Source organism: Branchiostoma floridae, chromosome 18, assembly GCF_000003815.2.
Source record: "Branchiostoma floridae strain S238N-H82 chromosome 18, Bfl_VNyyK, whole genome shotgun sequence".
In the NCBI taxonomy this organism is placed as follows: Eukaryota; Metazoa; Chordata; class Leptocardii; order Amphioxiformes; family Branchiostomatidae; genus Branchiostoma; species Branchiostoma floridae.
The window spans coordinates 6,918,085-6,935,743 of NC_049996.1; positions in this window are offsets into that span (position 1 = coordinate 6,918,085).

A 17,659-nucleotide genomic window follows, 5' to 3' on the forward strand; every position below is an offset into this window, starting at 1 on the left:
GGCGCTTTTAGGGGCTGCCACGATTTCTTTCGTGTCCCCTAACTTGATGATTTTTAGTTGTTTGCTTATGTGTTTTAAGTTACTTTATGACCACACAAGCGTGTAAAGTACTGCTGAAGATGCTGGCAACTTGTTTGGATTGACTTTTACGTGCGACAGGCTGTTTTTGTGGTGATTCCTCGGACCTTTTCTGTGAACTGTTCACGACGAATCATCATGGCGTCGCTCAGGACCTACAGCGCTCTCTTTCTACGTGCCTGCCGGACTGCAACTAAGCCCCTGCTACCCCAAGAGAAGGCAACCCTGCGGGAGGTAGGCATTCTCAAGTCACTGGGTAGGCCTAGAGGCAGTAAAGGCGGAATTCATCGTATAAGGAAAATTGAAACTGTTGTTGGGAACAGGCCATCTTCTCTGTTATGCAAATCTCACGTGCCGACTGTGGAATGTTCTGATGTGAAATGCCCTGTCCTGACTCGAATTCCTTTAACTCACCCGGCTAAGCCAAAACCATGTCTTCCTGGATTTCTGCTCACAAATGTTCGTGCTCTGCGCCACAAGACTGACGAGCTTCACACCGTGTCCTGTATGAATAACGCGAGTATTGTGGCAGTCACGGAAACATGGCTGAAGGAAGACATTCCTGACGCGGTAATTGCGTTACCAGGATACGATGTTTACAGAAGGGACCGGGCAGCACGTAGAGGCGGCGGGGTGGCCATGTACATTCGTTCTGAGCTCCAGTGTAAGCGACTAGAGGATCTGGATCACGATGACCATGAAGCATTATGGATGTGGGTAAGGCCAAGTCGTCTCCCCCGTGGTTTTAACTCTCTGATCGTCGGTACTCTCTATATTCCACCGAAGTCATCAGACTCATCCAGGCCAGACACTGAGATATCGGAATACCTGGGACACTGTCTCGATCACATCGAGCGCAACTTCGCACAATCAGGTATAGTGATCCTTGGAGACACCAACAGGTATAAATGCCAATCCCTGTGCTCGAGGTTCAGCTTGAAACAAGTAGTCACCCAAGCCACTAGAGGTGTTAACCAGCTTGACTCTATTTACACTAACATTAAGTGTTTGTACCCTGCACCTGTTCATCTTCCGCCGATTGGTACCTCAGATCACCAGTCCATTCTACTGCCTGCTGGTTCATGGCCATACACGCGTCCCAAGCACATCACGCGGAGGCAGTGTAATCCTGAAGCGATGAGGAGGTTGGGGTTACTGATGAACACAACTGATTTTGCACCTGTCTTCCAGACCACAGAGCCTTCCAGAAAGGTGGCAGTTCTGACAACCATGCTAAAAGGACTACTTGACAAAGCTGTACCTGTTAAGAAAGTCAAGATTTCCACCGCTGATAAACCATGGATGACTGTGAGGATTAAGGAGTTGCTTGCAGAGAGACAACAGGCATTCCGCTCCGGAAACGTTGCTCTGTACTCCAAGTTAAGGAATTCTGTGGCCAAGCATATCAAGAAAGCAAAACGGGAGTACTATGAAAGAGAAGTAGCTAACTTGAGGCACTCCAGCCCAAGGCACTGGTTCAAGTCCATCAAGTCCCTTATGGGAAAGGACTCTGTTAAGGAGGATGTCTCCAATCCCAACATCACCGTGACACAAAATGAATGTGACACGCTTGCAGAGCATTTCGGGTCTGTGTGGAGTGAAGTGTTCCGTACTGTTCCAACGTTGGCTGATGTCGAGCACAAGCTCTCGCATGATACACCCACACCGTTCAGTATTGGGCAGGTTAAGGCCAGACTGCGCAGACTCAATGGGAGGAAAGCCGCTGGGCCAGACCTCATTCCTTCCTGGTTACTAAAGCAGTATCATGAAGAACTTGGTCCTGTTTTATGTGACGTCTTCAATTCTTGTCTTCAGAACTCCGCCTTTCCGCAGCAATGGAAAGAAGCTGTAGTCACGGCAGTGCCTAAGAAACAACGACCACAGTTCCCATCGGAATACCGACAAATTTCGTTAGTCAGCTGCGTCGGGAAAGTGTATGAAGGGCTGCTCCGTGATGCTTTGCTACAGGACACTACCAGTAGCCTCGCACAGTCTCAACATGGCTTCCTGTCAAGAAGATCTACGGTTACTGCGTTGATACACATCCTCCAAACGTGGCACGAAGCGTTAAACAGTAACCCGAAGTTGGACGTTCATGCTGTGTTCGTTGATTTTTCCCGTGCATTTGATACCATTAGTCATAGTCAACTGCTCATGTGCCTAGCTGACATGGGTATCAGGCGGTCCTTATGGATGAGCATCAGCAGCTATCTGGAAGGACGTACACAGAAGGTAAAGTGGGGTCCCTGTGTATCTAAGTCCCACGACGTCCTCGCGGGTGTTCCACAGGGTGGTATTCTATCACCAACACTTTTCGTCATCTGTATAAATACCTTGGATGCAAGGTTGCCAAGGCCCATTGTTCCTGTCAAATATGCGGACGATCTGACAACCTCTGAAATGCTAATGGCGTCACTTCCTGGTCAAACGCAGAAGGCACTTGACTCCATTGTTGAATGGGGGGAGGACTACTCTCTCAAGGTAAACGGGAAAAAGACAATGGACATGGTTATCAGCGCAAGGAAGGAGGTAAACATTCCTGTCCCTCCTCATCCGACAATATCCGGACATGTGATTCAGAGGACTACGTCTTTCAAACTACTTGGAGTACACATCACTGCCAACCTTACCTGGGATGAACACGTTCATTTCATGTTGACGAAGTCCCGTCCACGTGTGTATTACCTTGCAGCAGCAAAGAAGGCTGGTCTCCCTACTGATGTCTTGCTCCAGATTTACCTAACATTCCTACGCCCCTTACTGGAGTATGCCAGTCCGGTGTGGGGAGGACTGCCGAAACACCTGTCAGACAAGCTAGAAGCCATGCAGAGGCGCTGTCTTAGAATCATTGGTATCCCATCTGACTCTCTGCCCTCACTATCAGACAGACGGGACGCAGCGACGCTGAAGACTCTACAAGACATACTGCGGGACAGTAGCTCTCCGCTGAGGGAGTTCTTTACTTCACCTCAGGACATTTCGTACAGTCTTCGTCGGGAAGCCCGATACAGGGCATCTAGAAGTAAAACGAAGCGACATGAGATGTCATTTGCACCCCGCTCTGTACGATTGCTGTACGAAAGTGCTAGATGATCGGCAAAGAATGTTGATTCTGTCATGTATATTTTCTTAATCCGATTGTTGTCTAATTTTAAATGTTGTAAATGTATTAATGTTTTAAAGTTGATTCTGTGACTGATGACGTATTTCATGTGTATATACATGCCAAGTCATCCAGGAATAAAGCTGAATCTGAATCTGAATCTCTTCCAACATCACACACAGCTTACCTGTAGTACATTTCACTCTACAGAAAAAAAGCACTACATTGTCTTTTCCATTTTCTGTAGAGCAATGGGACATATTTCCAACAATCATGTGATCAAAGTATTTTCCCTGAAATCCACTTCATCAATAAAATAATTGTAGACAGAAAAAGTGTGTTTATATGTTTAAATTGTTTTGAAAAAAACTATGAATTTATAATTTTTCATAAATTTTGTTTGAATAACGTTGTTTGTGTTTCAGTTACCATCCATGCATTTTCAACAACCAGATGTGAACAAGAGAAAAATATAGACTTGGGTTAGGTTCTTATTTATCATGACTGTCAATAATAAATCATTCAGTGAATTTGATCAAATCATTCAAAGAAGGGTTGCACTCTTATTACACTGCGCCAGAAACATGATGAAATACAACATACAGCAAAGTAGATTTGTATTTTAGTTAAGTATTTTAGTTAGATTTGTATTTCTTTAATAATGTCATTGTGTATTGTTTCCAATCAGTATTGCAAGTACTAACTTTATGTTGTTTTGAAACAGAAGAAAATGTTGGTTAGACAATTTTGTGTCAGTTGTTACTGAGTCACTGCAACTCATACAATGTATATTCCACAATTTTATAGTACCATCTTTGTTAGATTTAGTAATTTTGTGGCTTTCTATTGCTATGTATGACAATTCACAGTATACATATCATTCGGTCAAAATCGAAAGTACCAGTAATTGTTTGAAGAAAGTAATTGTTTGAAGAAAGTAATTGTTTGAAGAAAGTAATTGTTTGAAGAAAGTAATTGTTTGAAGAAAGTAAATGTTTTCCATGCATCTATCCACCAGCATACTACAGCTTTATTCATGATCTGTTGGTTCAATCTTGAATTTTCTTCATTTTTGGCTTCAAACATTCTGTCTTCCGGACGTGAAACATTTTGTTGCTTTAATGATTGTCTCCCTACGTACAATTTCTTTCTGTCACAAGAACAATTTCAATTTTAGAAACGGCTTCAAAAAGGGTGGCTGTGAAGATAATGAAGAGCAATATCAGGGAAAACAGTTTGATTGCAAATGACTTTGAAACTATGCCCCATTACCTTACTGTGTGAAACAAGAGACAATCAAACAAGTGCTCTCCTTCAATAGGAAAATGTGCTGTGTTCTCCACCATATCTGTAATGAAATATTAGTCACAACCTTAATCTAGATATTAGTATAAGAATTGGAACTCTTTCAGAAATGACAACAAATAGCTGGGAGGGCTTAAGTTTTAACAATGGAATTCTTAAGAACTAGAAATTCAGATGATCGCAGACTTGCCCTACCCCAGCACGTTTATTGTCATTTCTAAGGTTCTGCATGGGAGGTCCCGATCATGCTTCGCGCTAAATTCAGGAGGCAGCTGTCACGTATTACGCACACTTCATTTGTGCAGGCTGGATGTTTCACGTTAAATCAGAGCATTGTCATTACTTCGAATGTCATGACCTTTAAATTTAAAAGGCAAGGTGCAGAAAGTGAAACCAACGGCCACGCATTACACTTCTTTCATGCTGGCTAACCGTTTAAGCGCAATTAATGCACGGATTACATTTTACATCAATTTCAAAATTAACTACAGGATATTACGCCTTGCAGCATACAGACCCCAACTTTTGAAAGAGTTCCAAAAGTAAACGCCAACTCACAGTCAAGTCCGATGTACTGAGATAGCTGACAGGGCCCACAGGCACACAGGATAGCTGACAGGTCCCACAGGAACACAGACAGGTCCTCCTGGAATATGGACAGGCACACAGGATAGCTGACAGGTCCCACAGGAACACAAACAGGTCCTCCTGGAATATGGACAGGCACACAGGAGAGCTGACAGGTCCCACAGGAACACAGACAGGTCCTCCTGGAATATAGACAGGCACACAGGATAGCTGACAGGTCCCACAGGAACACAGACAGGTCCTCCTGGAATATGGACAGGCACACAGGATAGCTGACAGGTCCCACAGGAACACAGACAGGTCCTCCTGGAATATGGACAGGCACACAGGATAGCTGACAGGTCCCACAGGAACACAGACAGGTCCTCCTGGAATATGGACATGCACACAGGATAGCTGACAGGTCCCACAGGAACACAGACAGGTCCTCCTGGAATATGGACAGGCACACAGGATAGCTGACAGGTCCCACAGGAACACAGACAGGTCCTCCTGGAATATGGACAGGCACACAGGATAGCTGACAGGTCACACAGGAACACAGACAGGTCCTACTGGAATATGGACAGGCACACAGGATAGCTGACAGGTCCCACAGGAACACAGACAGGTCCTCCTGGAATATAGACAGGCACACAGGATAGCTGACAGGTCACACAGGAACACAGACAGGTCCTCCTGGAATACGGACAGGCACACAGGATAGCTGACAGGTCACACAGGAACACAGACAGGTCCTCCTGGAATACGGACAGGCACACAGGATACCTGACAGGTCCCACAGGAACACAGGAACATGGACAACAGTATCAGCTTCCCCAAACCTAGGGTATAAAAGAAAAGCTCATTCAGAAAAATATTAACAGAACATGCACATGCCTTTTATCAGACAATTTACATTAATAATATTCACAACATTTTTCTACAATTCTAAAACCTGCTTTTGGTTGAGGGCAAGAGAACATGACTTTTGTTAGTGAGGTAGGAGAAGAGCATGGCAAAGTCTGTCAACTTGAATTAAACATAGAATAACCATGACCTCACATACAAATGTACATGTAAGCCAATCACATCAAACAATCCATAATTATGACAAATCAACACAGATCTTACATGGACATAACACTCATTGAAAATTTACCTACAGAAATAGAAAAAAAACCTCATACTGACTCTCAAGCAAACATGAAATTATAACAACATATGGCAATGCAGGTTAAAGATGGTCACATAGCAAATCTCTACAATTCAAGCAAAAGCATACAGCAATCTATTCGGCTGCATGGGGCATATTGTAAATTTATGAACAAGCCCATACAACACAACTATAAACTCAAGCAAATGGAAGATATAGTCTGAAAAGTAAACATTATCATGATTCAAAATATTCCCAACAACACGTAAAGTCATGTCACATGATAATGCATATACATAATACGACACCACATAAAATGTTTACATACATTAATGATCACAGTTGATATAAAAGTTTGAAAACAACTTGGGCACATACATGTAGATTAACACTGTCAAAATATAACCCATTTACTAGTGGAAGGAAGGTTGTTGGTAAGAAGGTATGTAGGACGGTAACAGTCAAGGGCAAATAGATTATAAACTGATGTCAAATCATGACTTTACACAATATCTTGTAGTTTACATTGATACTTAAAGCATATAAACAGAAATGAGTGGAATTTAGAAACATTTTCGTTCTGGCAACAAAAGAAGCAGAAAACATGCAAGGTAATAAAGTCATATGGGAAGTAGACATATCGGTTAATGATATCATTTCTAAACAACAATATACATGCATATCAAACATGGTAACATGATATTTACAGCACACTGAGCACACCAATTATTGATACAACTCAAACCCAAACCCTTATTTCTTAAAGCGCATGTGCACAGTTATTGTATTTAAAAGCCTTTTACTGTTATGTTACCTGCCTCCTACTGCTTTGTGTACACTGCTATAGATAATGTTTCATCTTCCCTTATAGACACAGTACATCAGTTCAGCACCTGGAACAGAGATAGAACTACTTGTACAACTGAAACAACAGACCATTTCTACTAGTAATTGATTGAGTGACTACTAGTACTATTTGGTGTATCACATTACTACCTAGATATCTTGACTTTCATCAATGAACTACAACATCATACAGGAGAATGTAGAATACTAGAAACAAATGTGAACTATCTTACCTTGCCTGCCCTAGTATTAGCCAAGGATAGATAAACCAAATCTACCTGTCCCAATTACATGTTACCTGTTTACATGGATAAAAGGGTAAAATCACTTGTATACACGTTACTCACCAGGTGTGACAGGTGATTCAATGTAATGTAATATAACCAGCTGCTGCCACACGCGTAACTGGTGTGTTAGGCCGAAGGGCAGTTAACGTTATACCGGCTGTATAGATAACGTTACATATGAGAACTGAGGTGACGACATGAAGATTAATGAATAAATGAATTAACAAAATACCATGTTTCCTTCATTGTATTTATTTACCAACCTGCAACCAACGTTTTGTTATTCATCTCAAATTGTTGATCTTTCAATGAATGATAACATTAACACATTCAATACTCATGTCATGTGTTCTGTGTAAAAGTACGCCAAATCAGAGGTTGGATGGGAAGATGGGATCTTTTTCTGACTTGCTCCATTTCCTAACCAGCATATGGGGGTTCTCTGTGCGAAGAAAGCTCGTGATCTTCAGATCAAACCTCCGCTTAGACACTAGTGTGTGGGAACTTTTCGCTCAGCAACTGGTCAACATAATTTCCGAACGAAATTGCACAAATACTGACGAGTTCCAGGCATAACCTCTGTTACACTTCTTTAACATGACCTTTGGCGCATTTTCCAATTCTTTACTACTTATTACATCCAAGAGCTCTGCACGAAGTTACCTCTGCCCTGGCCAAGTCTTTTGGAGCACAACAACTGTGTTACCGCCCCCCTCCCCACAATTCTCGCACCTACCTCGGTCTGTTTCTCCTCTTGTATCACCCCTCAGTTGTCTCCTTCATCAAAACCGGTGTTATCTTGTCCCTGTTACCAACTAGTGGTCGCGTAATGCTCATTTGTACATCAAAATACTCACAATTCCATCAAAACCGAGAAGAAAATCAACAAAGCTGACAAAAGTCATGTTTTTACCTCGTTTCAGGTCACGTCAGGGGTCACATGCATTAGGGACATGTAGCGACATAGATACAAACTGCAGCAGCAATAGGTTGTGCACACGGTCTAAAAGCGCCCCTATGCGGTTCAATTTCAACATGCATGGCTTTAAAGTGGGCTTTGCCTGTGTGATATACTAGTACCTGTACCGGCATTTTATTAACCTTTGCACAGACGGTGATGAATGAATAACGACAATTTTATCATTGTAGACGCCATTTAAACCGTAATAGAGCGAAAGAAAGAGTAAGACTTGGCCTAAATTGTGATTGTTTGGAATTGTTTGGCAAAGATCTTAAATCGTTTTGATGGCTTAGGTCAGGCTCTTATTTATTGAATCTAATCTTTAAAAGAATAAAAACCTGCACAATTTAAATCTACAAAGCCAAAACGATTTTAAAAAACACCCATGGCCGACTGAAGTGCTGTTGTGAAATGCAGACTTGTGGCAGATCCGTTCATTTTCTCGGTTATCGCGCCCAAAGTGACGCTATAACGTTATGTAGCTAACAACAAAACGTCATAACGTTAGAAACCAAAGTGAAGTATATCAAGCCCTCTTTTAGGTGCCAGAAAGCAGTATTTGATCACAAGAACGTCCATTACGTTTTAGATCGACTGTCGGTTATATTGTGCTGCCCAGTAGTGTGTGGGTAATCAGGCATCGTCTGCTGTGAACTTTTGACCTTTCCCGACTATCCGGATGACCTAGCTCAGGGTCATGATCATTGCAGTGTCCTGATTATCCAGATGAGTGCACGAAGCACAGTATAACCGATTGTCGATCTAAATCACAACAGACAGTCCTGTAATCGATATCTCCCACTTTTTGTGCATATAAGAGGGCTTGTGCAATCTGGTGGGCTTTGTGTATATTACAAACGAACATGGGGATAGTAACAGCATATGGCTAAAAGAGTTTGCTAAAAACTATGACTGCAGTACTTCAGTCAGCCGTAAAATGTCGCTTTCTTGGAACCGTCCCGACGCCCGTGGGTCGCGGCTGGAAAGCAGACCTCATGCCACTTCAGTTCAGTTCAGTTCAGCCAAACCCGTCTAATAAACTAACTTAATTATCGTTCCTCAAAATGACGCGAGCAACAATATATCATACAAACCTAAGATATTACATCGCGTATATATACCAAGGGCATTGTTAATTCCTCGTTTAGCTGTAACAAGGGAGTTATCGAGTGCAACAAACTCCATCTCATTTCTGTTCGACCGTCGGTTATATTGTGCTGTCATACTCTGTGGGTGATCAAGCATAGTTTCGCTTTGAACTTTAACTTTTCTAGACCGATCATGGTGTCCTGATTAACCAGATGAGTGCATGCAGCACAGTATAACCGATTGTCGCTCTAAACCACAATATAGACAGAAATTGACCAGAAACCAGACAAGAATAGTCCCTAATCAATCAGGAAACGAGCCAAGCGAATAGAATATTGTAGCATTTCAAGGCAAGGTCAGATGATTTAGCATTTATACAAAAGCAAACGCAATTGTTAACCGTAAATGGTAGTCGACGTAAGCCTTGCTGAATTCAGTGTAATATACCAACACTTACATAAAAATTGTATCATTAGTTTTATTGAATAGCCCTTGGCGTTCCACATGGAGGCGTATCTCTATGTGGAAATCACTAAATAAACCTTATCGAATAGTTGCAATTGGCCGATGTTCAGACAATGGGAGATATTTCAATGGCACATTTAGAGGACCATACAGCAGCGCCTCTAGCGGATACATTACTAAGTGCAGCATAGAACAAGATGGATCAGTAATTGGAAGTTATTTTTCGAAATTTTGCGTTTTGCTTTGTTTCACTCCCTGGAGGTTTATCTACAATAGTCCGAGGAGTAGCAAAGACAGTGTTTAGTACAACTTACCACCTCAAATGGTCGTGATGCGTCTTTCCGGGTAGATTTTACCCCCTGTATTCTTTGGTTCAATGCTCCTTCGCCATCTTGGCACGACATGTTCCACACACAGGTGCCACCTGTTCGTTCATCATGGGCAGCATTTGAATTTTGGCAATTAAGTCTATCATTAGATCAACAACAGGCCAATAGACATTTAAATCTGTGATGATCTCATTATCTGTTTTTGTCTTACAAATCTAATATTTTTCAACTTTGATTTTTTTAAGAAGAGACCTAAGATATGTTTCAATAAATGACATTTGACTCATTCACCTTTCGAATAATGGCGAGAACTGTTAGTTGCATTTGCAAAAATGTACAATATCTGCCTAAATACCTGTGAATTTTACCTGCAGTAATAAAAGTTTTCGTTACATTGCGCTTCTGAGCTGTGAAATACTCGTGCTATTGCTTAAGGTGGGTTCACACATGTGTATATATTCAAGTCCGTATGAGGTCCGTATGGAAGTGTCACTGTTAGTCTCTACCAGTCTCCACAGATCGCTTGTAAAATAATAGAAATTGGTCAAATATAGACAGATAACACTCTAAAGGTGTTAGTTGGTCGCACAGCATACTCATTGGACAGCTAACTCCTGGCATTTATTGTCTATATTTTTCCAATTTCTGCTATTTTCCTAGCGACCAATGGAGCCTGGAAGAGGCTGAGAACTCCACACAGATCTCATACGGACTTGAATGTATACGCACGTGTAAACCCGGCTTTAACCCTCATCCGACCGTTACATTTTTACGACGAATCTGACCGTATGGGGTCATTTTTGACCCCATTTTGTTATTTCTATGTATTTACTGTTTCACTAATGTATGAAAAGTATTTTGACAAGTTTTGGTGTCAGTAGTTATTACTCATTATCATAATTTATGCAGAAAATGAGGAGAAACCAGATTTGCTCTGAAAATCTACCATACTCAACTTACTTAAACAATGTTTTGTCTTATCAATTTCTAAACAATAATTGTGATGATGCAATAATACTGATAGCATAATAATGTTATTTAGGAAGAAAAAATACAATATTGGTGAAAAGTAACGAATCTATTACTTAATTATGCACCATATTCCGCCATCTAAACACATACATACAATAACTCTTGTCTATTTTCCCGCAAAGATTTTTCTTGTAGGTTCCTTCTGCACATTCTGTCCATATATAGTTTTTTTAATTAATTAGAAACATTTTCACTTTCATTAGCATAGGTAATTAGTGCGTATTATCATAATTTATGCAGAATGTCGAAAATCTGTGTTTTACACTAAAATACTAAATTTCTTTCAAAATATTCGGTGTTTACTCATCTAAGCAACTATAACTTGTTGCTGTAATAGCAATGATGAGGAATGCTTGTCATTTTATTGAAATGTCTTGATATTCATGTAATTAATGATTCAAAATTGGCTGGGGTCATTTTTGACCCCACCGAACAAGACACAAACTTTAAAGTATAGCTTATACAATAATGGGCAAAACTCGGTGAAAAATTGGTAGATGTTAATTAGACATGTATACAAACAAATTCATGGAAGGAATTTTTTCTCTGATGAAAAATGTTGCTATGGCAGATTAAAATATATGCCTGGGGTCAAAAATGACCCCATACGGTCGGATGAGGGTTAAACACTATCATCCTGTATGGTTGTGTTTTACTTTCTAGAAGACGATTACATCCGCATCATGCCTGTTAATGTTTACAATATGAGAGTAGCGGCCAAATACCAGAGGCGCCATATTCTAGACAATTTCCACTATGTTAAGGTCCTGAGAGCAGTATTGTGGGGACTTCACCCACATCATAATTCAGTCAATATGACGAGAAGAACCTCAGTTAACTTAGTATGACTGACAATGGAAATGATCTTTAATGCATATCAATGCAAAACATGGGCCAAATGCATTGGGTTATTCAACTAATTTGTATAGGGGTAACGTTGTATTACATCTAAGTTTACGTGTATCTTCCCTCTTTTCAAAACATGACAACATTTCATTTTATAAAACACATGTATATCAAGTTTTACAGCTTATAACAGTTTAAATGTACGTTTTCTATCCACGTGGTCACACCAGCACTCTGCAATACAGACAATTAAGTCTACCACTGCGATATGAATCTGAAATAGATCAGAAACATTCTCGTAGAAAATTAAGTTCTTTGATCTTCGAACCACACATATTCTCCGTGCAGACTCCGGTGGAAGTTATTTTTCAATTTGTGCCTGGGTAGGCTGCTTGAATACAGTACATTTGAGGTCGTTGTGCATTGTGGATAAGCATGGAGAATTGAGAAACAAACCTGGGCATTGAATAACAACACAACACAATACAACAATTGCACATAAAGCCTGTGAATCTTAGTCTAAGAAAGGTTGGAAAGTGTTTGAATTGTAAGACCTACTACATGGATGAAAAATAACACCGGGAAGATGGGGGTCGCTATGCGTGCGTATGTGTACATGTGTGTGTGTGTTTGTGTGTGTGTGTGTGTGTGTACATGTGTGTCTGTGTGTGTTTGTGCGCGTGTGTGTGTGTGTGTGTGTGCGTGTTTATGTGATCATGAGTGCGTGTGTTTGTGTGTGTACCTGTGTGTCTGTGTCTATGTATGTATATGCCTGCGTGCGTGTGTGATTGTGTCTGTGTGTGTGTGTGTGTGTGTGTATGTATGTGTATGTATGTGTGTGTGCGCGCGCGTGTGTTGTGTGTGTGTGTGATTGTGTCTGTGTGTCCGTATGTGTGTGTCTGTGTGTGTGTGTGTGTGTCTGTGTCTGTGTGTGTGCGTGTGAGTCTGTGTTTGTGTGTACGCGTGCGCGCAGTTGGCTGGTGAAGGAAGTCGAACCTTCGTAGATCTACTACTGTCAATGAAAATGTGCTACGTTTACTGTACTGAGCGGTATTTTGCTTTTAATTTTGTGCCTGCATTTTCTTTTCATCTTTCAATTCTTGGGGATTTGCCTTGATTTATTGAATATGAATTACCACAGCAGAGTGCACAGAGCGCCGTCTAATCCGACAAAGCACTTCGTGTGTGGCTGCTAAGATTGCCAATAATGTTCCCAATATTCCACCACCACATTAGTGACATAGCACACCTTAGGGCTGATGTCTGTAGCGTTGCCATGGCTACAGACTGAGAGTGTTGAGAGGAGTGCGGCACGTCGGGAAGAACAGACCAGAAACAGGAAAGTGCAGAGACGACAACTTTCGTTTTCATGTCCCGAGGAACGTATTAAAGATGCAGCAATGAGAACAAACAACCGCCGCCGCCTGATCCACCGGTAAGTCTTCCATGGGACACGACGAGAATTTTGGGCTTCATCTTACCAATACTTAAAAAAAAAAACACTTTCTTTTGTGCGTTGATGTCGTTCTATATATGCAACTTAGTGCATGTATCGTTGTGAATATATTACGTTTTTTTTTTTCAATGAGATGTGCTTGTCTTGAATTGTTTTGACAGTCCATGCTATTGATGCTGAAGAAAGAGTGATGGATGTCACTCATAACGTCCGGAAATTCTTTATCCAGCTGTAGAGATTGACTTGTCGTTAAATGATTTCTTTACCCAAATGTTTACGAATAGAAAGTATAGAAAATTCAATTTTCAGTCAGGTCAGTCTTTTTAAGAATAAGGAAGGCTATAAACTAATTTTCTTCTCCTTTTTTTCCAGCGACTGTTGGCCGTTTTCGGGGCTGTTCCTGTTGAGACGCAGCACCCCTGCCGCACAAGACCGTGGTGGACGGGAGGGGCGACCTCCGTAGCCGGTAAGAACCCAACTATACTCCGATAACTGTGCTTGTAGATCCAGCGGGTCTACAGTATTATCCGCCTACCCACCTATGTCCGCCCTATAAGTTAGACCGTAAGGTGTACATAGAAAGAGATGGTAGGCGGCTCATAGGGCCGGACGGCAGGTCCGCTGAAGTCTGACAGGTAAACTGTAAAACAGAAAATGTTCGCTGCAGTTTATTTCGCGGTAAGGGAGAAATCTGTCATGCAGGGTTTTTTTACTGTAAATGCAAAATTTTTGCGTAAAACTTAAACATAAAACCAACGCGAAAATGTTCCTTTTTACATGTACAATAGCGTCTGACTCGTAGTGTCAACTGGACTTCGATAGTTACTTTCTACAAGGTTTTTGTACCGGTCAGTTGGTCGCTTTGTTGTCTTGTCTTGAGCAGGCTAGTCTGATGAAATTATTTGTATTTTCAAAGTAAAAATAGATAAACAATAATTCATTATAGATTATACCCATCTGAATTGATAATAAAGACTGCGTTTTACCATGTGTATTTACTGTCAAGATACAGTTTTGACTTTCTAATATAAACCTAACACAAAAGAATGTAGAAACTAGATTTTGGTTTATCATATTTCTGATGCTGCATTTGATTCATTGATTATTTTATATTACAAATCAAATTGATAAGCACCAATGTTGCTAAGGTTAGTGGTCACCGAAATATTACAAAGCAGTACCTCAACCATTTCTCTGTCTATTTCCAACTCCGTTAGAAATGGGAGTGGCTCCTTTTTTTTTAATGTGAAAAATCATATCAGCAGACTTGATATTGTTTATTGTTTATTGATAGAACGTGTACAAGCACCATCAAAGCTTTCTTCATATTCACACAAAATGTATTTTGCTTTACGAAAACGTACCACAACAATTAGTATTTGGTTGATGACTTGAAAGAAATCACAGGCGCAATATAAGTTCTTCTCGGTTCAAATTAAAGTGAATGTCACTTCAAAAGACATGAAAAAGGCAGCCTAAAACGTAACGATTCATTTCCCAGAATTTTTTTTGGCTGATCTTGTACTAATTTTAAAGGAGTTTTCCTACTAAACTCCAGAAGAGAGTGTTATTATATTTTCCGATAGATATTAATTTCAGAAACAAAAAAATGCATACTACTTCACATTATACGATAAAGTACCCACTAATCTAGCGTTCACCCAAAAGCATTCTGTACTATGCTAAAACTCCTCGAGTACTATGTGTAATGTCAGCTGAATGCAATGTGTCTTTCATCATGGCTTGACAAAAGTTAGGTTACAAAACCAATTTGAGGGATGATGTTAAAATCCCGTCTTGTTAATATGCAATGCCATTCTTTGATATTTTGTGAACACTTGGCTTTCTTGTTGTAAACATCGCCACTCATTTATGCCGAAAATATGCACAATGACGTAAGTGTCTATGTATAGGAAATACTTGGGTAGGGTCTGCATGGGTTTAGTGAGTGTCATATTGTTTTACAAATTAAACACACGTTGCGTTTCACCACAAGTGAAATAATGCACTATGTCGGCTGATTGTGTATTCAGAATTGACACAGACTCCCCTCTGGAGTTTGCATGTAATTCTTTTCATACTGACCGAGGTGCTGGAAGTACATTCATGACATACATTACGTTTACCGCTTAAGCTTCTAGTGATTTTACAATTGTCATTTTCCCCATGTTTCCAGACTTCCCTGTCCCCCAGGTGTTCAGCACTGTTTTCACCTGCCTTACTTTGTCTTCACAAATTGGAGGTGGTTTTTCGTTCCTGACTTTAGGGGCATTGAATGTCTCCTTTGATGATTAGCTAGGTGCAACGAGACTGATTTCTTAGGTGGAATGCACAAAATGGGCCAAAATTTCTTTTCCTATTCCTATGTTGGCAGTTTTTTTTCATTTTCTTGGTGTGTCTGTTTTATGTGGGGGGGGGGGGGGGGGCTTACATAACATAGTCAGCCTTGGCTAAAGGCCCCCTCTCACTTGACGTGCGGCACGCTTGCGGCATTGCTGCGTTCGTTCACTGCGTCACTGTTTTGTTATTTTCTTCGATTTTTTATGATTCAGATATTGCGCAATACGTAAAAGTATAACATAAAAGACGACGAAATATACAACAAGTAAGAAAATTCGTTCTTTATCTCTGAAATTCGTTGAGCATGCTTCCGAACGCAGCAATACTGCAAGCGTGCCGCACGTCAAGTGAGAGGGGGCCTTAAATGAACACACGATCATAACATATGGGATACCCTTGTATGATGCTAATGATCTGTCGTTATTACAAAATAATTGTTTTCATCTAATTAAAAAAAATCATTTTCTAATAATTATAGATCATTAGCAGATATCGATTGGCGCAAACAAGAGCTTGTAGCCTTCATCATTATGCACATGAAAAACATAGTTTCATTGCAGTGGCATGTACCAAAGTGCTGTATTTTCCCATAGCAAAAATAATATTTGGGGGCAATAAAACCTGATGACGTCATCCATATGACCCCAAAAAATCAGATTTAGAATTCTTTCATGCCGATCTATCAATATTCGTTACAGTTCCATTCTTTCTTAATTCATTAATTAGAAAACGATGGAAAGTCAAAATGCCAATGTAGCCAACCCTGTAACCTTAAGCTTAAGCTTGATATCTGGAAATGTAGTCGATTACAAGTAACAGATAGAATATGATAAACCAGACCTACAGTTTCTTAACGTTAACACGTGGAGCCAGTAGCATACATTTACATCCTCACATTTAGTAATGCCTTGTAGACTACATATCACATTATGTAAACGCCGGTCAGAAAATAATTTCATTTATCGTGCAATGTTTCTGTAGACGTTTCCTTAAACAAAGATGGTGGAAGAACTATTACATGTATTATATTATATTTTATTCATGTACAGTATGTTGAACACAACCTTCGCGATCATCATTATGACATAGTATATTATGAAATTTAATACGCATTTTATGTTTTTGCCCACTTTTTTGCGCGCACTCGCATCCCGCATCATCTATAGAATAAACGCGGTGTGGCCTAAAGTGACAATCTAAAATGAGATTTTCTAGTTCCATGTTGATTCCATATTGTTACGGTGATTATAATTAGTACGTTTATTTTATTGATAATGCATAATTATGCAAGTTGACGTTTTGATAACACGAAAAACACAGTTCACTGTACAATTCTCCCTCGTTTTGTTATAATGATACATTTTCAAATTTGATTCATTACAACTATAACGAAAATAGACATATTAAAGTATAGATCTTTTTTGTCACCTTACAAGATTAACAATTATGAGTTTTGATTTGTTTTACAGGTGAGCCAGCCGGCTGGTTGTCCGCCCTCCCCGACTATAGGGAATAACAACCCTGCAGCAGACAGCGGCACAGACCGTTTAGACAGAACTTAGCTGTTATATAGTTTCATGTCTAGCATGTTAAATGTAGTACAGCAGGTGGTAGTTGTTTTCACTATCCTTGTGAGTTGTGCAAATTTAGAACCGACATGTTTTCCTGGGTGCAAGAACACAGAATCCTGGTCATTCTGTTTTCCTAATAGTAAACCGTACTATGGGCCCAACGTTCAGAGAGGCACCTGTATACTATGCCCCACGCAGCTACAGAAACAGCCAGTACTAAAGAATTCC